The 27,552-nt window shown below is 39.4% G+C and overlaps 1 long non-coding RNA gene across 2 annotated transcripts in view; it reads left to right on the forward strand.

Annotated features, from left to right (window-relative positions):
• The window catches only part of LOC137153981 (uncharacterized), a 51,802-nt gene extending 34,991 nt beyond the window's left edge, over nt 1-16,811 (forward strand). Inside the window, exon 3 of one of the 2 annotated variants that reach the window (XR_010919991.1) lies at nt 16,638-16,811. This is a non-coding gene — a long non-coding RNA (uncharacterized lncRNA). Of the gene's footprint in view, nt 1-7,418; nt 8,118-16,637 lie in introns of those variants that run through there. The other variant, XR_010919992.1, reaches the window with a different exon arrangement.
• Nucleotides 16,812-27,552: the final 10,741 nt, after the last annotated feature.

The following is a 27,552-nucleotide window of genomic DNA, read 5'->3' on the forward strand; positions in this document are numbered from 1 at the left end:
CCCCTTTTTCAGATTATTAATGAATATGTTGAACAGCATAGGTCCCAATACAGATACTTGGGGGACCCCACCATTCACCTCTCTCCATTGTGAAAACAGACCATTTATTCCTACCCTTCAACCAGTTACTGATCCATGAGAGACTTTTCCTCTTGTGCCATGGCTATTTAGTTTCCTTAAGAGCCTTTGGTGAGGGAACTTGTCAAAGGCTTTCTGAAAATCCAAGTACTGTATCAACTGGATCACCCTTATCCACATGCTTGTTGACTCCCTCAAATAATTCTAATAGATTGATGAGACATGATTTCCCTTTATGAAAGCCGTGTTGACTCGCTAAATAACCATGCTTTGATTAACTAAATGCTGCCAACAGTAAATTACGTTCATGCCCTTTTGTTCTGATATTTGTCTGTAGTCTAAGAAGTCTTGTGGGCTCAGTTTTAGCATCTGTGTCATTGCCCTTAGAATTCTGGATACCTGTGAAAACTCTCCTTCTTCAAAAAATATAGGCTTAGTTTTTGTAACCTCAAAACAACCAAACAACCCTCACTTCCCCAGATCCTTAATTCACTCTAAAAATCATTATACTTTCCCTCTCCATTTCTACACCTTTTTTATATTAAGGTGACCAAAAAAATATACAGCATTCTAATTGTGGCCTTACTATCCAAGTCTCTTACAGAGTGCCAGAGTCTCTTCCTTTGGCTGGTATTCAATGCCTTTATTTATTCATCTCAGAATTCTGTTTGCTTTCTTTGCTGCTACCGGATACTGCATTGAAGACTGAGAATGTTTATCCATGAAAAGTCCAGATCCCCTTTCTTGCTCAATGTTTAATTATGTACATGTCTTTTTTTTTGATGTCTTGCCTCGTTGCTCTGCATTTGTCTACACTGCACTAATCTACCCATGCTCCCACCTTATCTACATCATTCTGAATTTGATTGTCATTCTCTTGAATTGAATTGTATTGAATGTAAGCCTCCAGTTTTGAATCATTAGCTATTGTCATCACTGTCCCATAAATTCTTTATTTCATGTAATTGAGCTATAAAGAGAACAAAATTAATTCTAATACTTTCCTTGTGACACAGAGGCCTATTGATGATTCACTATTCTGTGTCAGCAGCTCTTATCAGGCCCGACATATTCACTATACCTAACACACTGTTGTCATAATTGGTATCTAAAAGGTGGCATATAAGATATTATTGGAAAACTAATAATTCACTGACCATTAATTCTCTTGTATGATGTATGCACAGGATGTATTCAAAAAGTTATGACTATGTTCTAGAATTATATTCTTAAGTATGTTTGGCAAATAATGGTATCTCTTGTCTTGAATGACATTAAGCAATGTGTGACCAGAACCAATGGAAGCTCCATTTACACAGAAATCAGCAGGGGAACGGGAAGCCCACAGGAAGGGAAAAACAACATGAGATCATCCTGTCTATTGAAACAAGTCAATTGAACTTTGGACGATATAAGCAAGGACAGAAGCCATCTTTGGCATCCATCACTAGATGGACACAAGGAAACAGAGCTCTTGCAAGCTGAGAAAGACAGGTCCTTCAGTCAAGATGGGGTTGAAATCTGAATATAGATGAAAAATCTACTTAGGCAAAGATCTTTCACTTATGAAGACAAGGGAAACCAGTGCCCTTTGTACTTTTTTGGAATGTCCTGACTGAGGGGAAAATCAGCCATTGCTGGGAAGAAGGAAGATTGGTGAGAGAAACCATCTTGAACATAACCTGTATCTTGCTAGATCAAGTTTTACACTTTTAGATGCTTGTTTTCACTTATATTTGCTTGTAACCCTTTCTAACTTTATTCCTTTTACCTGATATCACTTCACCTCTGTCCTATTGTTAATAAATTTGGTTTTGGTTTTTTTACTATAAATCAACTCAGTGATATGTTTAAATGGAAGGGTGTATTTACCCCAGTTAAGTTAATAAGCTATGATGTGCTTTTGTGTCTTTAGAAGAACAAAAAAGCCTTATTATTTCTCTGTACTGTCCAGGAGAAGACAGGACATTAAAGAGGCACACAGTTTTGGGGAAAATTTGGAACTTGGAGTGTGTTGGGGTCACCTTGCAAATAGTAATCAAGGCTGGTAAAGACCAGGGAGTGACTGGTGTGTTGATGGCAGGCTGCTGGGGTCAGAGTTGCTGGATCTGGGCTGCAGTTATATACAGATGCTCAGGGTGTGATGTGTATATTTGGTGCTGACTGTGAAGATCCTAGTAAGGGAGTTACAGTAGCAAAACATAGTGAGGCACTCAGGATAAGTGGTGACAGAGCCCTTAACTGCTCTGAATCACACCCCAGGCTATGACATGGCTTCTACTCAGCGAAAACTCTGTTCTTCGACATCCTAGCCATTCCATTACTTATGTTGTTTCTTACCAGACTAACTTCATAAGTTGCAATAGCTAGTTTCTGATATGGTTCTGGTGGACAGTAAGTAAAAAGATATACTAGAAATACAAATGCAATACATAAAAACAAGGGTGACAGGAGCCACTGTAACAAATATCATGGCATTTCCTTTCTTAGCATCATGGGAAAAGCTTTTGCCCGAGTCATCCTGAATAGACTTCAGATCCTGGCAGACATAATTTATCCTGAATCACAGTGCGGTATCAGAGCCAAAAGTCTACTATTGACGAGATCTTCTCACTGAGACAACTACAAGAAAAAAGCAGAGAACCAAAAAAGCCCCTTTAAATAGCCTTTATCGATCTCACAAGGGCTTTTGACCTTGTCAGTAGAAGCGGGATATTTGCTCTTCTAGAAAAGATTAGATGTCGCTCCAAGCTCTTAAGCATGATTCAGTCCTTTCATGAAAACATGTACGGCACAGTCCAATATGACGGCTCAGTCTCTGAGGCTTTCCAGATTTGTAGTGGGGTCAAGCAAGACTGCGTACTTGCCCCATCTCTGTTTGGGATCTTCTTCTCCCTGCTACTGAAATAAGCTTTTGGTTCCTCAACAGAGGGAATCTACTTGCACACAAGATCTGATGGAAAGCCGTTCAATCTTGCAAGGCTTAGAACTAAAACCAAGACTTGGAAGGTCCTTATCCAACACCTCCTCTTCGCTGATGATGCAGCAATGACAACCCACACCGAAGCCCATTTTCAAAATCTCATGGACAATTTTTCCAAAGCCTGCCAAGACTTTGGGCTTACTATAAGTTTAAAAAAGAGTAACATAACATACCAAAGAATGGAAGAAGCACCCTCCATCAACATCAATAATTCTGAACTTGAAGTGGTGAATGAGTTCACATACCTGGGGTCCTCTCTCGCCAACAACTTTTCACTTGAAATGGCACTCAACATCCGCATTGGGAAACTTGCCACAATGCTATCTAGAGTGAGCAAGAGATATGGCAAAACAATAATCTAACAGGACACACAAAGATCTGTGTGCACTGTACATATGTTATCAGTACACTTTTGTATGGGAGCAAGTCATGGACCTTATACTCTCATCAGGAAAAAAGGCTCAACAGCATTCATATGCGTTGTCTTAGGTGAATTTTTGGAATCTCCTTGAGGGACAGAGTCACCAACACTGAAGTGCTCGAACAGGCCGGTATACCCAGCATGCAAACACTCCTTAAACAGAGACGCCTCCGCTGGCTTGGGCGTGTGAGCTGAATGAATGATGGGCGCATCCCAAAGGACATCATCTATGGCAAATTGGCATCTGGAAAAAGACCTAAAGGATGCCCAAAATTGCATTTCAAGGATGTGTGCAAACAAGACCTCAAAGAAATGGACAAGGATATGGATAACTGGGAAGATCACATTCAGGACTGCAGCCTTTGGAAATGAGTGCTCAGTAAAGGTCTACAAAGCTACGACAGGAAGCAGTCCATCTTAGCAGAGAGAAAAGAGCTCACAGAAGGCAGAGCCCAAACGGTCGAAACACCACCTTTAAATGTCACAAAAGTGGCAGAGATTGTCTCTCTTGAGTGGGTCTCTTCAGTCACAGTCACGGCTGTCATAAAACCATCTGAACAAGTTTTTTACTTCTTAGGGGAACAACATACCCATTGTCTCTCGAGACCAAAGGATGCCAACTAATACATAAGATGCAATAATTTTACTTCAAAAGTGATAAAATATGTATGCATGTTCAATATGTTGTTTTGTTTACAACAATTAGGAGCTACTCCAAAGCTCTGTATCCCACTGGGTACCTTTTATTTTCCATTGAATTATAAATCCAATAGATGAAAAAAATTATGCAGTTTTCAAGTAATTTACAGAGATCTACACATTATATTAGATATTATTATTATTATTATTATTTGTATAATCATAGCACCTAAAAGTCCATTGCACTAGGTGCTGTACAAACACAGGACAAAAAGACAGTTCCTCTCCCACGGAGCTTAAAATCTCAGAATAAGGCAAGGAACAACAAATGAATTCAGACAGGCAAAGGAGTACAAGCAAACAATGGTCAGCATGACAGACAGTGGCCTAAGGCACACCAGCAGTTTAATCATTGTAAAGGTTTTTGTAGGCATTATAGCAAAGGAGAGTTTTAAGGAGGGATTTGAAGGATAGTGAGGTGGCTTAGTGTATGTTTATGGGAAGTGCCTCCCAGCGTATGCAGCAGCAAGGGAGAAAGTACGAAGGTGCTTGTTTGAAAATGTAACAGGTGTGCAATGGGGGCTGGCAGTATGGGCCAGTTGGAGGTGAGCAACAGCTGAATAGCAAATAAGAGATGCTAGGTAGGATGGGGACTGACCGTGAAGGGTTTAGAAAGTGAAGACAAACAGCTTATGTAGAGAAGGGAGAGACAGTGTGGGGATGCAAAGAGAGGCGTGACCTGGTCACAGTGACAGGTTAGGAAAATTATCTTTGTGGCAGCATTCTGAAGGGATATGAGCAGGGCAAGATTACATTTATCGTGACCAGAGGGAAGGATGTTGCCGTAATTGAGATGCAAGATGATGAGAGGTTGGACAAGAGTTTTAGATGTTTGGATGGATAAGAAAAGCCAAATCCTAGAGATGTTATGCAGAAAGAATTGGCAAGGTTTAGCTAAAGCCTGGATGTGAATTATATAATGAGCACTATAACACCACCACTGTTGCTAGCAAATAGTGTTCCAGCATGTTTGTATTGGCTGTTTTTAAAAAGCCATGTTCTTCTAGCCCTCTAACAGTTAAGTGTTCTCTGCTTGTCTGTAAAATCTTGCTTATTTATGAAATAAACATAAATTTTGGGAAAAACCCAATGGCTCCTAAAGGGTGATTATCTGCTTTCCACCCAAATACAAATGTAGTAAAGATTCTGAACTGTATTTTAAGTGGCAATTCCAGGCTCCTGCAGCAAGAAAAAAGGTGAGGCTTTTCTTGCCATATTCCCAAGGGTAGGGACGGACCAGAATTCTTGAGAGTTAGGGGAAGTGATCTCCACCCTGATCTCTAATCTCTAGACCAAAGCAGTTGGAGGGGCATTTAATTCAACCCTTTGGTAGTCTAGATCAATTATAATATGGCTCAGTTGGTATTATAAGACATGAGGCTACTGGCTCATTTATTATTTGTACAATTAGCTTTGTTAGGCATTTGTTGTTACAAGAAAACAAAGGTTTACGAACAGTCTGTGTTGAGGATAGTTGGAGAATAGCTCTTTGGTGGGATTTGGAACATCAGATATTTAGGGCTAAATTCTGACCCACGGTGAGCACCCACAGACAGTAATGAGGGAGTTAGAAGCATCCCTTATGCTGCTGGGTAGGCTAGCCAGGCCTTTGGTCCACACATATAATATTTAGAGTGATTTTTGTAGTGTCTTTTGTACAGGATATGTGTTTTATACTTGATGGGATTAAAACTGCAAATTCTGATGTACTGGAAAGATATATTGAAAGCTTTCAGATGTATGCTCCTAATCCTGCAAAGAATAGTGCTACTAATAATCACATCATAAATATTGTATTAATTATATATAAAGAAGTAATAAAACTGAAAAACTTTAACTGATTTATTGGATTTTGTATATTTTTTCTTTTGTATTCTAATTAACCTATGCTATTTGGAATCACCTCTAACTTGAAAAAATTATTTTTTTTCAGTTGGCAAGTACATTTATGCCAGTATTATTTATGTTTGGTTACAAATGATACTGGAAGATTTTTGAAAAGTAAAGAATGTATGGGGGTTATGATGAAATAGAAGTAAACTTTACACATTTTGTTTGGATTTCACTTATCTCTGTGAATAAGACCTTAGACTTATTATCAAATTGGACAAGTAAAAACACAAACTAGTCCTTTCTACTGCACAGGTACCTGCAAGTCCAATAACAAGTATTAATAAAAACAAACAATTTGTACTTCAACTGTTTATAAATTCTCTGGCAATGGCAATATAAATGCCATTCATCACTTTGAATTCACACTTACTGGGCCAATATAAACTCCATTTCTTAAAGAATCATGTGGGTTTTTTTAAATTTTACTGTTAAAGGTCATTGCTAATATTTTTATTTCACCATTTGCTTTTTCTAGAATAGCAAACAGCCAGTGGTAGTAGATTTACTTGAAATACATTGAAAATATTATTCTCATTGGGCTAGCTACATTGGAGTGGAAATATTCATCTTATGCCAGAATGTATGTTGTTAATTTATTTGGCAATAGGAAAATTCAAGAGATTGACTAGAAAATTGCCCAGCACAAAGTAACTTTTATTCTAAAACCAATGTTGTTATTATATATGTACATAGCATCTTAATTTCCCATTAACTACCATTATCATTATTTAAAATATTTATTTTGGTAGTTCCAAAAGGCCACAGACAGACTGGGTTCCATTGTGCTGGACAAACACACAATAAGGTCCTAGTCCCTGTCCCACAGAGCTCACAGGAGGAAAAAGATCTTTTCTGGATCATAACCTTATTATCCAAGAACCTGATCCTGCAAAGAAATGTACACGAGTAGTCTAATTCCAGCCCTATCTGGTGTTTTTTCACATAATCTTGGCTTTCCTTCCCGTTTATGTTGTTAGATTTTGTTACAGTAGCTCATAGTTATAGATATACAAGCCCTGATGACGCAAAACACTAAAAATGCAGCGTGCTTATGTACTTCGCTGAATTGTGGTTGATGTAAATAAAGAAGCAGTAATTAAAATAACTTAGGATCTACTTCTGAACTGACACTAGTTTTACACTATGGTAACTTAATTAGTATCAATGGAGTTATCCTATGAGAGCCAAAGCTTCTTAATATTTAATGTACTTAAAAATTTACATTTGTGCTGCGTATTTAGGAGCTACTCCTGATTTATACAACTGTAAGTGAGAAGGGATTCAGGCCAAAGTGTTTTTGACTCCTCTATTGTTTTAAAATAATATTATTTATGTTATTTGCAGGTGAACCTGCTGCTGGATCTTTATGGAGATCCTTAGTTATTCCGACTAAACAAACTATCATTAAAAAAGAAATTATCATCAGTAGCAAGGGGAGATCATTTCAAAGTAAACATGGCTTTGATACACAAAACCCTCCATTACTCCCAAAGGAGGTATCTCGGAAGGACTACAAAGCAACTGGATAAGAAATGTCATACTGTTTGTTCTTTCAGAGTTGTGTGCCAAGTTATAAGAAATCTAACACAAAATCAACAGGTTAATTCCAATAGTATATACTGCGTGCCAGTTTTCATGTAAACTTTATGTAATACCACTTTGTCCCTTTAAGGCTGTTTTACTTTGTATTTGGATGTGATTTATATTCTTTTTCTGAACCACTTTTGTTTGTTGGCCAATGAACTAGTATGATTTTTATTTACAAATCAATATCAGTTGGAAGAGGACATATAGTGATAAACAGTCTGCTTGCCATTAAACTCCTAATGCCTTTGGTATTTTAGCTATGGAAAATAACTAATAGTCTGGGAAAAGAAATCCATAAACTGAACCAAAAAGTTGTCATTGACATGCAAATGAAAAAATGACAATTAAATACACAAGGACTATGTAAAGTTTAAGTGAACTATTTTTTGGTTTTTTTTTCCAATTTGAGTTTTCTCTTTGTCTCTTTCACTATAAAAAATGGATTAAAAACCTAAACACCTGATTGATTTTCTTTCGCTCTGTTTGGCTTGAGACCTGCCTGCATGAGAGATGACCTATCACCCCGTGATACTGACACAGCTGTGCTCAGCGGAGTACACAAGCTGAATTTCTCTCGGGTTAAAAGAGAGGGAGCTACAGGCAGAGTGTTCTCTCTTGCTGCCTACGAGGAAAGTTCCAGTGCAGATTTCCAGCTGATCACAGTAGTCACCAGTGTCACAGAATCAAAAGGGAGGAGGCTAATATTGTCTCCTCCCATCACCACCAGCTAAGAGGACTGACTCGGAGATTCCAAGGCCAGAAGGGACCATTGTGATCATCGAGCCTGACCTCCTGTATAGCACAGGCCAGAGAACTTCCCCGAAATAGTTCCTAGAACAGATCTTTGAGAAAAACATCACCAACCATTTTAAAATCATGATTGGATGTGACCCTCTCTCTGCTGAAATACGGTGCTAAGTTGTGGGAACCCCAAACTGTGAGACACAGAGGCTGCCGTCCCTTGATACCAAGCCAGTGCCTGCATAGCTGTCCAAATGGGTGTAAAGGTCTACAATTGCCCCCATGTTACCTTGAAATCCCACTCTGGAAACTCAGCTCCATTTGAAATAACACTTTGTGTCTTCTAGCCAGATAACCTGGGTGCCAAGAAGGTAAAAAACCCACAAAGCTGTTTGCCAATTTTTGCTGAGTGGGAAAAATCTCTTCAAGTTCGAGCACCAGACAAGGCTGCCTGTGGTTAGGGCCATTATCTATACCCCTTGCTCTGAGGGCAAGGAGTCAATCATCTCCCTGCATGCTACCAAATGCCCAGTCGGGCTGCAGGGAGCAGCACCAATCCCAAACCCTCAGTGTGTTTATGCTCACAGGCCCCTTCTCCCCCTTGCAGCCTCCCTTCCAGGAGCAGCATCACTCCCGTCCAAGCTGGGGATGGCAGCACGATGGGGGGAGCAGCAGGATGAAGTGAAGCCCTGGCTGCCAATGAACTCACACAGCAAATGGTCTGTTACAGGGCCTCATTAAAGCCTAACCGCAGCTAACAAGGCAGGAGTTTGTTTTCAGTCAGAAATCATATTAATCATTTCATTTGTAACTTGTTTCCAACAGGCATGTATTTTACATTATGGCACAGTTTCTAATTACATGCTCATTTATTACTCCCCTCCCCACATGGATTTTTATCAGAACTAGAACCTAAGACCATTAGCTTGAGGAAGAAATCTGCTTTGTAGCTCTAACGTAACATCTTCTAGCAGAAGCAGGTTGTTATCTTTTATGTTAGTTGTCCCTAGAGCGGGACATGACACACAGTTTGCCAGTGGGTTACAAGCATTTTGGGAGACAGCGGTGGGCTGTTGGCTATCAAGATTCCTAGCTTGTATTCCTGGCACGGCACATTAATTCTGAAAAATGGTATGACTGAGTGAATTAGATGTGGGTCTGTCTTAGAAGCCTGGGATCTATTCACAGCTCTGTCTAAACTGATCTTGCACAACTTGCAGCTAATTTATTTGTAAAGTGAGTAAATGATACTTGTCTACCTTCTAGAGAAAGGGCGTGAGACCTGGATCAGTAAAAAGTGTTGTGAACTGCACAGTCAAAAATGCCGGTCGGTAGAAATCGTGAGTACAAAACTCAGGGTCTTCTGGCTCTGGGCACAGTGCACCTATCTCTAGCTATAGGGTATTACAAATTAGGGTGGAGATGCATACATGATAATGGGCAGCAATGTAGAGAGAAGCCAAAAAACAGGCGTGTCTAGCCACTTGGGGAGATTTAACAGGTCTGTCCTTTTTCACCAAACCCTTGTATCACATTGGAACAGAATTATTCTGGTTCTCACTACACCTACAGGGCATGTCTGCCTGCCTTGCCATCTAATAAATGCCTATTCCCACTAAACTATGGACGTATTATCAACTGGTCTTGCATCTCTCATTCCATAGAATCCAGCTATTCATATTAAATTAGGGATTTTTTTTTTACTAAATTTATGGTAATCTCTTTTTATCTTCTTATTTGTGATGATGAGAATAATAATACTAAAAATTATAATAATAAAAGAATAATACCAGAAAGGACCAGAACTGGCTTAGCCGTGTGCATGAATGGAAAAGAAAATATCTACAATTCAGGAAGATAAACTACATGGAAGATTAGTCTGAACTGTCAATTGCTTAAAATGTTTCTCATTTCTTGGTTATGGCAATTTTTGCAAATTTCCCTTTCAGAAATCACATTTCTTTCAAATCAGATTGTTGCCCTAGGGTTGTTGACCTTTATTTCGCCCATCTGGAAAACAAATGAAGTAGGAAGGATCACAATATGAGATACTAATCAGAAGTGCTGCTTGGTTTTTTTGGGAGCTTGACTTCCAACTTATATATTTCCCCTAAAGGCATTGCCAGCAATACGTTGGATAACTCTGCTATAAGGAAAACCAGAAGTTTGGCCAGACATCTTTTTGTGGCATCATGTCAGTAGTGAAGTGAGGAGGATATAAAAGCCAAATATATAAATAATAAAACTGGATGCAGCTGTATTTGCTCTTGCAACTGGTGTGATTGGCTGGCTGAGGAAGCGTGCTCTGTTTGTTAATTGTGTGCTTTTAAAAACTCGGAAATTGGCCAGTCTCCAGAGTTTAAGGGAAGGTTAATTAAAGTAATAGGAGAAAAGAATTAGTGTTACTTTGGGGACAAGAACCAAAGTGTTTGTGAGTACAGAGCCATGGTCCTGATCCTGGAACTCATCACAGGCAGATGTGCTTTTGAGCCTGTCTGCTCTTTGGGGCTCCATGTGGATCAAGGCTGCTCCCTAGCAGTTGCTTGCACGTTTGGGTCTTATGTTTGAGATCTGCAGGCCCAAAAACCATCCCTCCACCACCCTCCTGTAGTAGATTTACACCACTGGAGTTTCTAGGGAAGAATCGGACACATTGTATTGATCAGTCTCGACTTTACACCCACATTTTCCTTTTGAAGGCCCAACATTGCGCCCATGCCCAGCTCAACAGGAAAGCAAGGTCTTTATTGGAATATGTTTAACAGAGCGGTTTATGGATTTGTAGCTGTTGTTATTTTAGGCTAAATTTATGCTTGCTTCTCTCCTCTCTTTGGGCTCAATCCTACAGCAGTCCTCTGCACTTCTTGCCATTATTTAGCCCCTCACGAGATTGGGCTCTTGGGGTATGTCTACACTGCAATAAAACACCAGTGGGTGGCCCATGGCAGCAGACTCAGTGTAGACATTTGGGTTGTAAAAGGTTCTAGTGCTCAGGCTCCAGCCTGAAAAGCTACACTGCAATTTTATAGCCCCACATCCTGAGCCTTGGGTGTCTTATTGCAGTGTAAACCCACCCTTAATGACTCTGTCATGGTTTTATGTGGACAAAGTACATACACTTAAAAGCAGAGCTGTGTGAAACTTGCATAGTAGACCTCAAATCAGGTGAGGCACGGGCAGAGTTGGGAGCACACCACAAGACCACTTTAGAGTTTTGATGAGACACTTGGCAGTTCGCTGTTTAGTTATGGCTGAAACCAGGCAACATTTAGTAGTTTAGGCTGTGTTTTACTTTTGAGTTTGTGGGTTCACCTGAAACAAAATAGATCTCAGGGTGAGAACAAGTCTTTACACAAAGGATTGCACAGATTAATGGCTGGGTCGCAAAATCACTGCGTTTTCATGTAGCTCATTTTAAACTGGAATAATTTAATAATTCTGTTTTTGAATAATTACAGCTCTGGAGTTTATTGGATTCTACCACTTCAGTTCTCTCATTCCTTTTCATTGACACATACCATCCAGGGCATGGGCAAGATACTCCTACACCCCCAACAAAGCTGCATGCCAAACACAATCACAACGTAGTGACCACATTTGTAATATAACCCTCTATTTGTTCCTGCGCTTCAGAGTCATTTGAATTTCCCGGTAGCTTGGTCATGCCGTTCTGTCAGCTTCTTCAGTCTTGCTGTACTCCTCACAAGAGCAATGGGTAATTACAGGTCCAGAATGAAGAATGATCTAAGCTGCTGAGCAAATGTCAGTAAACTGGTGAGCTCTGAAGGAAGTGTTACTGATGTCTGTAACCCTTGGAAAGGGTTAGCTATGATTTTAATATCATAGAAAGTGCAATACATTCAATATGCTCCAAAAGCAGTTTGCAACTGCAATGAGCCAAATTTTCGTACAGCATCAAGCAGTCTTTTGTTACTACACATGTATGTGATTGGTCCTGCAAAGGTGGCTTGGACTCCATTTTATGTAAGCAAAATCTGAATTTGCACATGCAAAATGGATAACTGAGCAAGAAACAACCAACGGCCCAGGGCGAACATGAAAATTGTTAGTAATGCCTTGCCGGTGAAGGTAGTGTCAGGTGAAGGTGATTCCTATTGATTTTTTTTAAAGGACAAAAAGGGAAATTTACTAAAATTTCCATTTGCTACAATAAACACAGCTTGATATTAGGTCTAAAAGAAATCTTTGCATGCAGTGTGTTCAAAATGATATGAGTGGGGGGAAAAAGATGGTGCAGAGTTTTCTTCCAGTTTCAAAGAGAAACTAAGCTGCAATGAAATAAATCACTAGGCTAGACAGCAAAGGCACATTGAAGAATCATGTAGTCATAACTTGCCCTTGATTAAAATAAAAGGTTCCTTCTCTCAGAATTTGTGCCAGACCTTATTTGTAAACACACAGAGTATGAGAAAATAAAATGCGGTTTTATACACTGTCATTCATGATTCATTTGCAGTGTTTTAAAAACACTTCACCAAGTTAAATACTAGTAGCACTATGACTGTGCCGACATTATGTATGCAGCTCTGCTTCACACACACAACCTTGAATATTAGAACCTTCTTTGATGATAAATAATATCTAAATATTGGCTAGGACACTAAAATACCATGGGATCTTTAACTTCCACCCATACAGCCACTGAAGATGAACAGAAGGGATCTGGTATGATGTCTCCTCTGAAGGACAGAATAGTCATATTCCATAATAGTATATCCCATTTAAAAATTGTAAATGATAGTCAGAGGAAAAATAAAACCCAGAAAATCACACCAAAAACAGCTATACATCAAAGCCATTTTAATAGCCCTTAATACAGTCACTGACTTAGCTACTGTACTAGATGATGGCACAGACAAGGTTTCTAATTTTACATTCATTACATCCTAAAGATGCATGTAAATTACTGTGCTGATAAGAAGTTGCACTTAGCTGACTCTGCTAGAATGGTAAGATTGGAAAGGGGTTACTTGTATAAAAGAACTTTTTCTTCCTTGAAAAATCAAGAAGCAAAAGTTAATTCCATGGAATTGCTTATATTTCTTGGTTGGCCACTGCACCCATGTCATAACTCAGTATTATTGGATAGTGACATAGGAGACATGGTTTTATGAGGTAGGGGTAATCCCATGCTGATCAAATCATCTCACATGCTACTGAAGCTGAGATCTAATTTATGATGTTTTATGAAGCCGTAGAATGAGCTTAGTCTATAAAAACTGGAACTTAATATCTAAAATAAAAATGCACAGAGCACCACTGAAGGGGCATTTTTTAAAGAAGTCCTTTCCTCCTTACATTAAACATAACTAGTGTTGTAGCAGTGGTGACATTCTCTCTAAATGAAGAGATCATGAGACAAAAACAATAGGTTTTTCTTATTTTAAGTGTTGGTATTTACTTGTATTATTAAATAATCCTGATAGGTACATTTTTGTTGTGCAGTTATTAAGGTAGAATTTATTAGTCATTGTTATACTACCCACAACTTTGTTTCATTATGACCTATGATGAAGTATTGTGCATTCTATTACTCATTTATTTTTAAACCTTTTTTGTGTGAAGGAGCAGGGAAAAGCCCTCAAAGCACATCTGCCTGCCAGATCTGCTTATTTTTGGCCCAAGTGCCCAAAAGTACATAGAGAAATTGAAATTTATGTGCAGTGGTTTTAAGAACAGTCTTTTCACTTATCTATCTCAGGGAAAAGATGAGATTCCTTCTTCCAGTGTTTGAAAATGAAAATGAGACAAAATTTTATAATCCATTTGTGCATCTTGTAGGACAGTCACTAGCATCTTACACTATCTCACTGCCCAGTCTTAATGTACCTCTTTTATACTTCTTTACCAGGAGATGCTCATCTGTTTAAATAATATTTTCTAAGACCCTGCTTCAGCAAAGCACTTAAACACTTCAGTTTTAAGCATGTAAGCAATCTCACCTATATTCAGCAAAGGATTCAAGCACTCATTTCATTTCTATTGGTGTTCATGGGATTTAAGCATGTGCTCAACTGCTTTACTGGTTAGGAACGGGATTAGTTACATGCTTAAAGATAAGCATGTGCTTTGCTGAACTGAGGCCCCAAATTAATAATCAAATTTATCTAATTACACAGCAATTGTGCAAGAAATCTCTATGAGGATACCTGAGGGGAAATTGTTTTGAACATGGGTTGCATGCAGACTTCATTTTAGCTTTGCAGTGCTCTTATTTTATTAAAATATTGGATTAGAATTTTCAAAGGTGTCCAACTCCCTTGAGATCCCAAAGGGCTTGGAGTGCTTACCTCACTAAAGCTCCTTTGAAAATGTCAGCCTTGATCTTTAAAGAAGTGGGCTACTGGCAGACTAAAGTAGTGGGTCATCTTGATCATGCTAATGGTTTAAAGCAGCTCAGGAGCTGAAATCACTTCTAATTTGATTTAAAGGATTAAAATAGTTTAAACTGACTCAATTTCTTAAAACGTTATAATGGCAGCTTTAAGGCATGAGCACCCTTAGATTTTAAATGTATTAAGGTCACCACAGAGCTGTCCTAAAAAGTTAAAAATGGCTTAAACACTTAAGCTTCTTGTAGCTCTATGGGTTGTTTCATGGAAGCCTTAAGATTTTAAACAGCTTAGCATTTAAGGCTTCTAATAATAAGCCATCTAAACTGCTTACCCCTATCTTAAAGAATTTAAGAGCACAATTGCACATGCTGGTGTGCAGTTACTCACTCAAACCCACTGATTTCACCAGTGCAAGGATTTGCAAGGTAGCTGTAGTGTAAAGTATGAGCTGAAAGTGCCTTTAGTGCAAAGGTAGCTAAAACGTTAACCGGGGCAGCCCAGGGTAGTTGCCTAATTTCTTTTTTAAACTGAAAACCAACAGGAGAATGAGATGGCAATTTTTTACTCAGTTCAGAGGGAATAGGATTGGGTCTCATCTCCTTCAGATGTGGCTTTCAACCAAAGCTGCACTTAAAAAGGCTAATGGGGTATTTTAAAAAGGGTCAGGGGCATATTGTGCTATTGACGATGAAGCAGCATTCCCTATTAAAACCAATGGGGAGTTCTGCTTCAAAACTGTTAGTACCATTTGGCTTATGACATTAAACCAAATGTTAAGTAGTGTACATGTTTTAAAATGACAGATTAATTCCACTTCCCATATGTACAGGAATGTGACAGCCAACATTTCTCATTACACTATTAACTTTTGAGGTAGATTGTGCCCCAGACACCATTAGACATACTGGAGAGCATGCTCTGCATCTGGAGAGCCCATGAGAAATTTTAGCTGACTCTACCAGAATTCCTCCTGGCAGCTGCCGGACTGTGTACACCAGTCATAAAAAGGATGCAGCATATTCATCCATACTACTGGCTAATGTGTAGCGGCTGGGAAAGAGGCCATGGACTTGCCCTTCTCAGCTCCTCTCTCCCCTTATGCCTCCATTCCCCCTGTGAGGCACCTATGGAGAAGGGAGAAGAAGCAGGCATTATGCATGATGGAAATTCTGGCAACCCCCCTATACAGGCTCCTTGTGTCCTACCCCACCTGTAACCCAAGCAGGGACTGGGTAGAATCTGATCCTTTGTTAGATTCTGTATAGATCTGGCTTATTGTTGACAACAGAATCTGCTGAGGCCCAGTCCATTCTTATCTACAAAACTGTGATATCTGTGTCCAAGTTTCTCATGAAGTAGCTGTTCCTGAATTCTACTGTTACAGAGGTGTAGCAGCTGTAGCTCTTAGACTATCTTTAGTGCCATGACTTAAATACACAGCCTCCCTCCAATTTGAATCAATGGATTAGCCTCAACCAGTTTCATTAAACTATTCATTTAATTTAACAGTCCACACATAAAATGCTTCATGTTGCAAAAATTAGAGAATTAATCAACCAAAATAGCAGAGGATGATAGCAGTGAAATCATTTCAAGATGTAGTAACAACTGTAAATGTTGAATCTCTGAATTTAGCTTCCTGTGCCTAATGGCACTCAAACAGTTGGGGTTATTTCACTGATTCACTGATTATTATGGTTTAGGCTTTATGGAAATTATTCTGAAAGCAATACAGACCTAGTTTTCTAACTAAATAGATGGTTTTGTGTTTTATGGTGTGAAAAAAAAATGACCCTTGACTCAGCTGGGGGAAATCTGGCAGTTTCCATTTCAGATGTTTGTTTTGTTTGTTTGTTTGTTTTCCTCATGGGCTTTCCAGCTTTGAGAGACTGACATGTCATGAGAGGAGGTGCTGTAACTGATGTGGAGATGCTGGAAGCTGCTAGTTACCAAGACATGGGAGCATTCATCCAAGTTCTGTGAAGAAACTTAAGAATGAAGTAGCTGAGCTGCTGACCAAAAAATATGCACTCTCATTAAAATCAGCTATTCTGTTGGATGACTGAAGAGTAATGTGTGTCTTTATCTTTAAGAAAGGTATTCAGTGTGATCCTGGGAATTACAGAGTAACGACACTGACTTTTACTTGAGGGCATAAGCCACCTATTGACCTTGTAGACTCATTGACTTCCAGGCCAGAAAAGACCATCATGATCATCTAGTCTGTTCTCCTGCACATCACAGGCCACAGAATCTCACCCACCTACTCTTGTAATAGTGAGTCCGTGTTTGAAGTTCTCAAATTTTATTTAACGGCTTTGTTATATTGAATTGACTAGTTACTCTTATTCAAACCAGGAAGTGACCCAGGCCCCACGCTGCAGAGGAAGGTGGAAAAACCCCAAGGTCTCTGCCAGTGTGTGAACATTCCTTCCTGAACCCAAAAGTGATGATCGGTTACATCCTGAGCATGTGGGCGAGACCCACCAGCCACTCACCTGGGAAAGAATTATCTGTAGTAACTCATAGCCTTCCCCATCTAGTGGCCCATCTTTGGCCACTGGAGATATTTGCTGATAGCAGTCATGGATGGACCATATGCCAATGTAGGCAATCTCATCATATCATCTCCTCCATAAATTTATCAAGCTCACTCTTGAAACAAGATAGACTTTTTGCCCCCAGGAGGCTTCATTCCTCTGATGGTGAGAAACCTTCATTGAATTTCAAACCTAAAATTGTTGATGGCCAGTTTATATCTATTTGTTCTTGTGCCAACATTGGCCCTTAACCGAAATAACTCTTCTCCATCCCTGAAGTTTATCTCTCTGATGTATTTATAGAGACCAAGCGTATCTCCCCTTAGCCTTTGTTTTGTTAAATTAAACAAGCCAAGCTCCTTACATCTCCTCTCAGAAGGTAGATTCTCCATTCCTCTAATCAATCTAGTAGCTCTTCTCTGCACCTGTTCTGGTTTGAATTCATCTTTCTTAAACATGGGAAAACCAAACTGCACATAATATTCCAGATGAGGTCTCACCACTGCCTTATATAATAATAACACTTCCTTATCTCTACTGAAAATACCTCACCTGATGCATTTTAGGATGGTATTAGCCTTTTTCATGTTGGCATTACAATGGCAACACTTAATTATCTTGTGATTGACCAGTACATCCAGTCTTTCTCCTCTTTTGTCGCTGCCAACTGATATGTTTTCCAGTTTATAGCAAAAATGCTTGTTGCACTTTGCACTATTAAATTTCATTCCATTTCTATTACTTGTTTTCAAGGTTGTCCAGATCTTCTTGTATGATATTCTGGTCCTCCTAAAATACTAGCAATACCTCCCAAATTTCTGTCATCTGCAAATGCTGTTAGCACACTCCCACTTTTGTGCATATGTCATTAACTAAGATTAAAACCGATCCCTGAGGAACTCCACTAGTAACCTCTCTCAAGCCTGATTCATGATTTCAGCATGATTGTTGTACTCTCCCCTTTCACCTGTTACTTATGCATCTTTATATTCTGTAATATTCATATTCACCTTCTCCAAAGTATCTAATAAGTTCCCATAGATCAGACACATACATTAATATGATTTATTGGGGAAGAATCAACATGGTTTTTGTAAAGGCAAATTATGTCTCATCATTCTATTAGAATTCTTTAAGGGGGTCAACAAGAATGTGGACAAGGGTGATCCAGTGGATATAATATATTTAGATTTTCAGAAAGCCTTTCACAAGGTCCCTCACCAAAGGCTCTTAAGCAAAGTAAGTGGTCATGGGATAAGAGGGAAGGTGGTTTCCTGGATCACTAACTGGTTAAAAGATAGGAAACAAAGGGTAGGAATAAATGATCAGTTTTCAAAATGGAGAGAGGTAAATAGTGGTGACCCGCAAGTACTTCAACATATTCATAAATGATCTGGAAAAAGGTGAGGTGGCAAAATTTGCAGATGATACAAAACTACTCAATATAGTTAAGTCCAAAGCAGACTGTGAAGTGTTACAAAGGGATCTCACAAAACCGAGTGGCTTGGCAACAAAACAGCAAATAAAATTCAATGTTGATAAATGCAAAGTAATACACATTGGAAAACATAATTCCAACTATATATATAAAACGAGGGGGTCTAAGTTAGCTGTTACCATTCAAGAAAGAGATCTTGGAGTCATTGTGGATAGTTCTCTGAAAATATCCACTCACTATCTCTGTGACATTAAGCAACCCTATATTCACACCCTATGCATTATTGTAATAATCTTTGTACAAAACATGCCTTGTGAAGTATCATTTGAAAACTAACTCACTGATCATTCATATTCTTGTGAGATGTACATATGCAGTGTGTGTTAAGAGTTATGAATATATGCCACAATTATAAAGCGTATGTAAACCAAGTGTTTTTTGGGGAGTGAGGGGGGTTGGTAAACAACATTAGACAGAGGAATATGTTTTCTCTGCCTGGGAGCTACATCCTAAGTATTTTGAAAGACAATGAGAATGTATTTACATACATTATTTACATAAAACCATCTACATAAACATACCCATCAAGTAACAAGGGGTGGAGGCAAATCTCACACTAACGTGAGACAGCGTGGCATCCACACCCATCAGAAGAGAGAAACTTGGTCTGGGTTTTACTTTTCAGAAGAATCTATTTCAAAGGTTTACTTGTCTATAAAGACAGGGGGCTGAACCTCAAGAAATAAGCAACTGAATCAATTGATTGATTACAAAATTACTGTATTATAAATGTGTATAGAATGGTGTCTTTTCTGAAAACTAATGGCACATTGGTAATTAATATCACTGTGAAATGTATGTATTAGCACTATATATAATGAAGTATGGATAATTATTGATATTAGGCTGCATAGTTTGCCCAGACAAGAGCAAATTTAATAGCTATCTACCTGTCTCCAATATAAATTAAGTATGGTGGAATCAGAAGCAATGGAAGCCCCATTTACATTGAAATCATACAGGGGGGTGGGAAGCCTTCAGGAAGGGAAAAACAAAATGGGGTCAATCTGCCTCTTGAAACAAAGTCATTGAACTTTGGAAGTTAAAACCAAGGACAGAAGACATTTTTGGTATCCATCACTAGACAGAATCTCTTGCAAGCTGAAAGAGATGGGTCCTTCAACCAAGGAGGGGTTGAAGTCTCTGGAACTGAATATAGGTGAGAAACCTGCTTAAGCAAAGGTAAGACATAAGACAAGGGAAGTCAGCACTTTGTGGTTTTATGGAAGGTCCAGACTGAGGGAAAGTCAGCCATGGCTGGGAAGAAGAATGAGAGGTCAGAGAAATCATCTTGAACAAAGCCTATATTTTTCTAGATTAAGTTTTAGACTTTTATATGAATTTTTTCACTTTTATTTGTTTGTAACCCTTTCTAAATTTATTTCTTTTACTTGGCATCACTTACCCTATGTCCTATTGTTAATAAATGTGTTTTATTTTTACTATAAACCAACTCAGTGCTGTATTTAAAAGGAAATGGTATATCTACCCCATTTAAGTTAATAACTTGTGATGTGCTTTTGAGTCTTCAGAAGAACAAACAAACCTTATGATTTCTCTGAATTGTCCAGGAGAGGGCTGGACGTTAGAGCCCGTGGTTTGAGGAAAGTTCTGGATATCCCTTTGTTTTGTACCTCAGAGGTAGCAATCTAAGAAGCTCTGATTTTTCTAGTTACACTCTTCAGGGATCATGTGGATATAAAGTAATGAACACAGGCTTAGCAAAGGAATTTCTTATGCATACTGACTTTACTCTTAACAATCACAAGAGAGTAACAGATCTATGGAAAATAAACTCCTGTATGCAATACCCCTCGCTACTCTTATGAGTCTTGAACTTAGTCCTAGTCAGTTAGACAGGCAACCCTTCTGACTTTCTTGGCCTGCCTGTACTACTTCTGGAGTTGAAAAGATTCTTTGCTTAGAGAGCACTCCTATTCTAAAACAGTTTCTGACATCTTCTCTGCCCCTGTGCGTCTGTTGGGGGAATTTCCAGGTTCCAGCCACCTTTTGGGCAGAGTTGTTCAAGTCAGTGGCTCTGCTGGCGGCAAACTCATTGTTCCACTGAGGTAAAACCATTTAGACAGCTTTGTAGATGTAGCTTCTCCACTAGGTGTCAAGTTGCTACCACAGAATGAATGCTCAAAACCACAGTAAAGGTTGTATTCAAACTGGAGGTTGAAATACGATATGGCATTCACAAAACCACAATGGACTTTATAAGCTGACACTGACATAATTTGGGGAATATCACAGCAACTCAGGGTACACAAAAATAAATGCACACTTTTAACACATGCATCTTTGAGAATTTAGGACTTTGCTCACAATTACACTGGTGTAAATCCATTGAAGCCAATTGAGTTACTCTGGAATTATATTGGCATAAATGAGAACAGAATTTGGGACTCTTACTCTGGGTGAAATTCTGGCTCCATTAAAGTCAATGGGAGTTTTGAAGTCAATGGGACTTCATGGCAACCAGGATTAAACACCGTGTCTGTGAAACTATTTAATTTGTGGGTTAGAGTTTCATTATACCCCCTCCCATGCTTTTTTGGTGACAAATAGATTAACTAACTAATGGGTATCTTGACAGTATCTCAAGTTTTATTTTTACTTCTTATAGAATACTATTTGTGTTATGATAACATACTTAGCACTTACCGTCCATGGAAATAATTTGCTTTATACTCCCTCTTACCCTCTGTGCTTTCCTTAGTCTGACTAAACTAAAAAAAATCTCATCCACACTGTGACAGAAAAACAACTCACTAAAGCATCATCTGAAACAGGAGGTTTGAACTCATTGGAACTCTATTATATGCCTGAGTAATTCCTGGAACAATAGAAAGCTATGCATGATTGTGTAGGCAAGTACAAATATGCAAGCCAGATGTTGTCCTTACTGCCACACACTGAAAACTCATAAACTGGCCTACATATACCATTTTCTGTGTGATTGTCCGTCTAAGATGGTCACACCAGGAAAAAATGGTAATGATACATCTATGATCCAGGTGCTGCTACTTATTAGGTATACAGTTTGACCAAATGTAAAGTTTAGTATACAAGCAAAGAAATCAGTGATGGAGTTACTCCAGGAAAAGCTAAACTAAAGCTCTAGGGCTGCCTAACTCAACAGAATAAGTGAAAAAGTTGGACAGGAAAAAATGTGTTGTTGATATTGCTTGAACTATAGCTTAAGCATCCTATCTAGCTTCCACAGTATATAGTTTATGCTAGATTGCTGGAAGCCCAATCATATATATGAAAAGTCTGTCAATCCATTTCATTCCTCCTCCTTTTATTCCTCTTCAGTCTCTAGCATCAAACTGATGAAACCTCTAAAGAAGACTTCTAAATATGAATCTCTGCTACTTCAGATTTTTGGGCAGACTCTCAGCTGGTGTAAAATGGTATAGCTTTACTGAAGTCAATGGAGCTACACTAATTTACACCAGCTAAGGTTCTGGGCCCATGTAAGCAAATGGCAATAAACAGTGATAAATATGGCCCTGTTCTTCACTCCTGGAAAGGTAGATTTTCCTGAGTAAGGAGTGCATAGCCTTTAACAATAGTAGCAAATTCACAAAGTGTGAGCATTTCATCATGGCAGCAACCAAATATTGGCAACCTACCTTACATACTTCTGTCAAAGTCCTGGAATGTGAATAAGAGCATGGCTGAAAAGACAATAGCAAAATGGACTGGAGCCATTACATATCCTTGTTTGGTGCTGTTGGTGACAGGGAAGGCTTCTGATGCATTGCCCTGGCCATCAAGCCATCATGAAATAAGTGATCATTTTCTCTTGGCAGCCAAATTTATGAAGGAGTTTCCATAGGCTCTCGCAATTCACTCTGGTCAGGTCAACAAACACCATGCACAGGTCCTTGTTCTATTCATGAGCCTTCTCTTATATTTGCCAGGCTGCAAAAATCATGTCCGTGGTGCCACTGAGAGCACAAAAGCCACACTGTGATTCTGAATACACCGAATCTCTGGTGAAAGATGAGCCTGTTGAGGACAACCCAGGCAAGAATCTTCCCTACTCTAGACAGCAGTGAGATTCTGCAATGGGAGCCACAGCTAGATATGCTTCCCTTCCTTTTGTAGAGATGAAATTATGAAAGTATTCTCATACACCTAGGGCACAGTACCCTGTTCCCATATAGTCTTGAAAAGGCTGGTGAGATTTCTGTCTAGGGGGGACACTTCTACATATGTACACTTCAGGTGCAATACCATCAGGGCCTGGAGATTTGCCTATGGACAGCTGTTTGATGGCCTTAGTAACTTCATCTGAAGAAGTGTCCATGGACAGCTCCTCCAGCACAGGGTGCTGTGGGAGTGAGTCAATGGCTTTGTCAGACATAACGGATTGACACTTCAGGAAACTATCAAAGTGCTGTACCCAGCAAGAGGGAATATTTTGTTTGTAAGCAGCTGGTTACCCTCTGCTGTGAGGACAGGGACTGTACCATTGGATTTTGGGGCCATACACAGCACAGAGACCTTCATAGAATGCCTTTATATTATGCACGTCAGATGCTCAGATGCAGAAACATAGGCACCTTGGGAAATTTTAGAGAAAAAACTTAGGTGGAAAGTGAGTTTAGGTGCCTACAGGGGTTGGGCGGCAACTGAGCAGGGGTGCCTAAAAATGGAACTTAGGCACCAAAGTCAATTTGTGGATCTCGCTTTGTGTGCCCATGGTGTGCCCATTCTTAGCTCCCCTGAACTCTGTGTTGTGGGGCTATGGCATGTACTGAGCACACTCATTCTCTGTTCACGCCCCTGACTCAGCACTACGTGCCTGATACATCAGTGCTGTCTGTGCCTTCACCTAAAGCTCTGCTGAAGTGCCCTCAGTAGTTTGCCTCATTGTAAAAGCAGGTCAAGGGACAGGGGAGGCTCAAGTCACCAAAGACCCCAAACCTGAGCCCCAGACATGATTCTGGGTCCTAATCTGGCATACCAGTGTTCAAACCAATCTGGCTCTGCATTTGTGAATACTTTAAAATTAAACACAGGTCATTTGCTGGAAAGGGAAGGGAGCTGTATCTCAGGAGCCCCTTGACCATGACCCCAAAATTGTACCATAAATGGTATCCAAGGCCTTCTCCTAGCATACAAATTTCCAAGAAAATCTGACTTGTCATTGTACTTTCAAGCACTTTGAAAATTTATCTGTAAACAAAAATGCTACAGCATCCTGTGTCTCTTGCGCCTGTTGGCACTCCATGTCTTGTAGAACCAAAGTGTAAGTCTTCTAGAGCTTGGATTATTGGGTTTTGGTCAGCTCAAGAGAAGGTTAATGAGATACATTCTATGTGAACACTGCTCATTTTTTCCTAGCTTTGGGCAAAACTAAAATGATTTCTTCTCATCTAAAAAACAAGCATGAAGTATCATCTGTTGAGTTTCAGCAACCAAACTGAATGCTGTCATTTATAAGCCTGTGCCCATTATCTACAGTGTGAGCAGAGGGCAAAGAGAGACACTCAGGTAAGGTCACAAAGAAAGACAACACAACATTCTAGGAGGTAGCTAAATCTCTGCCTGCTGATGGCTTTATAAATTAGGACCATTACTTTAAATTCATGGCATGGACAGACCTGACCTAAACAGAGAGTTAATGAAGAGCCCAGTAGTAGCTGAATTAAGTATTCCATGAGCAATATCAATAGCAAAATTCTAAAGTAGGAAACTGCAGTCCAACCGCACTGCAGCTTTTCCAAAGGCAGCAGCCTACATCTCACTGGTATCTTTATTGTACTGTAATAAGAAGCAAGCATCTTTGCATAATGTGTGCTATGCATTGTTTGCTAAGAAGAACAAAACAAGAGAGAAACTGCCTCCAACAATGACATCTGAAAAGTGCAAACTATCAGTCATATACATGGAATCACACAACAGTTCAGGATCTTCAGGTGTCCCCTATCAGCAATGGAGGGGTGATAGTTAGCATGGGACATCTTGTTCCTAAAATGGTGCTGCCACCTGCTCCAGAAGCCATCATCACCTTTGTGCATTGTGGTTGTGAGCGTGCCTCTGCAACAAGGTGATGCAAATGCCACAGAGAAGATTTGATGTGCTGTGATGTACGCCCAACTGGTCAGTGATGAGCATAGCAACAGAATATCAAACACATCAGACAGATTCTAATGGGGAATAGAAGTGTTTCAACTATTTGCAAATTATTGTGACTATTTTATGAATAGGGGTGTTGCATTAGAAATTGAGTAGCTCATAGTTATATGTAGAGGTTCCAAAAGAGTGCATGGTTATACTTTGTTATTCAGATGATATATTCATACAAGACATTCTACAGCCCTTCTACTAAGAGTCATTACTGTTATATAAGTAGTTTACATGTATTGTCTATATATTTTGTGATAGTAAGACGATAATTACAAAGGCAAACAAAGTCAGGGAAAATGCATAGAATATATTGTTTAGTCCTAAACATTTCCCAAACTTTCCAAAACAGCACTATTTTGAGTACTTATTTATATTATCAATTGTATTAAGAAGCTTTCTGCCAATTTTGATTAAAATTAAACTATATTTCTATGAGTTATGGCCCTTTTTGAAAGTTTGATTTCTTCAGATTGGATGCCCGATAACATTTAAACATTACATGATACCCAAAATGGCACCACTTCCAGCATTTACATCCATCCAGGTGTTGACCACCAGATACATGCCTAACGTGGTAGCTGTGAAATTTTTCTAACTGATGGCTAACCCCTAGTGTCCACAGTGGGTCCAGACTTAGACCCCTACAGGTCCTGGGCAGTGAAGGATGAGTAGTGAGATTCCTGGCTAAGCCTGTGACAAGTGTGAATTTCCTGGACAAAACAATGGTGTGTTTCTCACAGGTGAAAGTTAAGGTATAGAACACCATGTGCTAAACTCATGTAACTCCATTGACATATGAAGTGACATCCTGGAATTGAATTTGCAGTGAGGGCTCAATCCAAAGCCCCGTGAGTCAGTAGATGTTTTTCCTTTGGCTTTAAATGGGTTTGGATCAAACTCTTAAATGGGGCTACAAATCATAAGTGAGATCCTGTAGCCCAGGTACAGAGCTCAATCGTGGAGGTTGCATTTTCTGAGGCCAGTTTCCATAGTCAATTGTGTGAAATCATCCAGTTTGTTGCATGATACAGAGGTTTCTGGAGTGGGCACTGTGCATATCCCTTCTTCTCCATTGCTAAGCCAAAATTACCCTTGCTTCTACCCCTGCCACCCTGCTAAGGTTGCACAGGAAATAAGAGTGGGTAGATTTCAACCTAATATTTTCCTATTGTGTTTGCATTAGCATTTGGGATATGACAGCAGATTTTTCAAATACCACTGAAAGCAATGTAGTTCTCTCTAATGTAGCCTGACTCTGGCTTTAAATATATTTGGGATTATTTTTATGAAATACAAAAGGGATGTAGAAAGAATACATTACTTTTGACATACTGAAGTTCAGCATGCCAGAGGGAAAGCCTCCCTCCTGGGCAAATCCAGTTGTGGAAACCTGCCTTTGGAATGTGTTTTAAGGCAGTGATGCTCTTCCGAGCCATGCCTGTTGTCTGCCTGTTGTCATTTTTTCCTTTGGATGCTTTGAATACAATTGATCTCTACCTCCATTGAAATTGACATTAAACTCTTCACCCCTCCCCTTGCTTTTCAAATGGTCACCATGGAATTATTATTATTTTGTGGGTGCGGGGGAGAGGTGGCATCGCAAATAGTGTGAGAGCATCCGATTAGCCTTGTCCAATAATGATGACACCTCCATTGTCAGAGGAGGTCGTGCATGCCTGGTGCTGTTATCAACAATACCGGTGAAAGCGAGTCGGGGAGGGGAAGAAAATAAAAGATGCATAGCATAAGGCAGAATACAAATAGAATTAAGATGCTGGAAATGGGATCAGAGGTGGTGAAGATCTGTTAGATCGCTAAATGATACCCCTGCTAAACCCCATATAGGGGAGATATCATAGGACAGCAAATAGATTACCTTTGATCCCAGTCAAAGGGTCAAAATATGCTTCACAGCTGTTAAGGAGACAACCAGGCATAGTGAGCAAACCTAGACAGCCTGCAGGGTTCTTACCTTTCTTTTAGCCTTGTGTGACATTACCCAGGGTACAATCTGGACTGTTGAACAGCTGTGGCCTCTCAATTCTCAAACCTGGTGTGCCCTTTACAATGCTTTGCTGCATATAAATTACTGCCAGCTGTATAATATGTACCCTTCAGCATGTAAATTACGCCCTACTGTATTATATGAGTGCTATAACCAACCACTCCTGAATTATATAGCAAAGAAACACTAGCAAATTCCAAGATCCAGACTTGTCCCCAGAAATGTGTCTCTTATACTGCCCATTTCTCTTCTTCTGGACCATACAAGCTCATGGAAAGTCCGTCATTTTATTAATAGAAAATGATATGCACAAATCATGTTATCTCAAATGGAGTTTCCCAGACACTTCAGTCCAAACACACTGGTTTAGATAAAAGAATAAAACAAGTTCAAATTTATTAACAACAGAAAGAAAGATTTTAAGTGATTACAAGTAATGACGCATAAAACTCAGACTTGGTTACAAAGAAATAAAAGGTAAAATTCAATTAATCCCTAATTTAACAAGGCAAGTGAATTCAAAGCAAAAGATCTCTCTCACCACATGCTTTAGCAGTCTTGCTGTCTGGATGCCTTTTAGCCAGAACCCTTCCCCCAGTCCAGT

Source organism: Emydura macquarii, unplaced genomic scaffold, assembly GCF_026122565.2.
Source record: "Emydura macquarii macquarii isolate MOO-44397 ecotype Brisbane River unplaced genomic scaffold, CSIRO-AGI_Emac_v2 contig_1253, whole genome shotgun sequence".
Lineage (NCBI taxonomy): Eukaryota > Metazoa > Chordata > Testudines > Chelidae > Emydura > Emydura macquarii.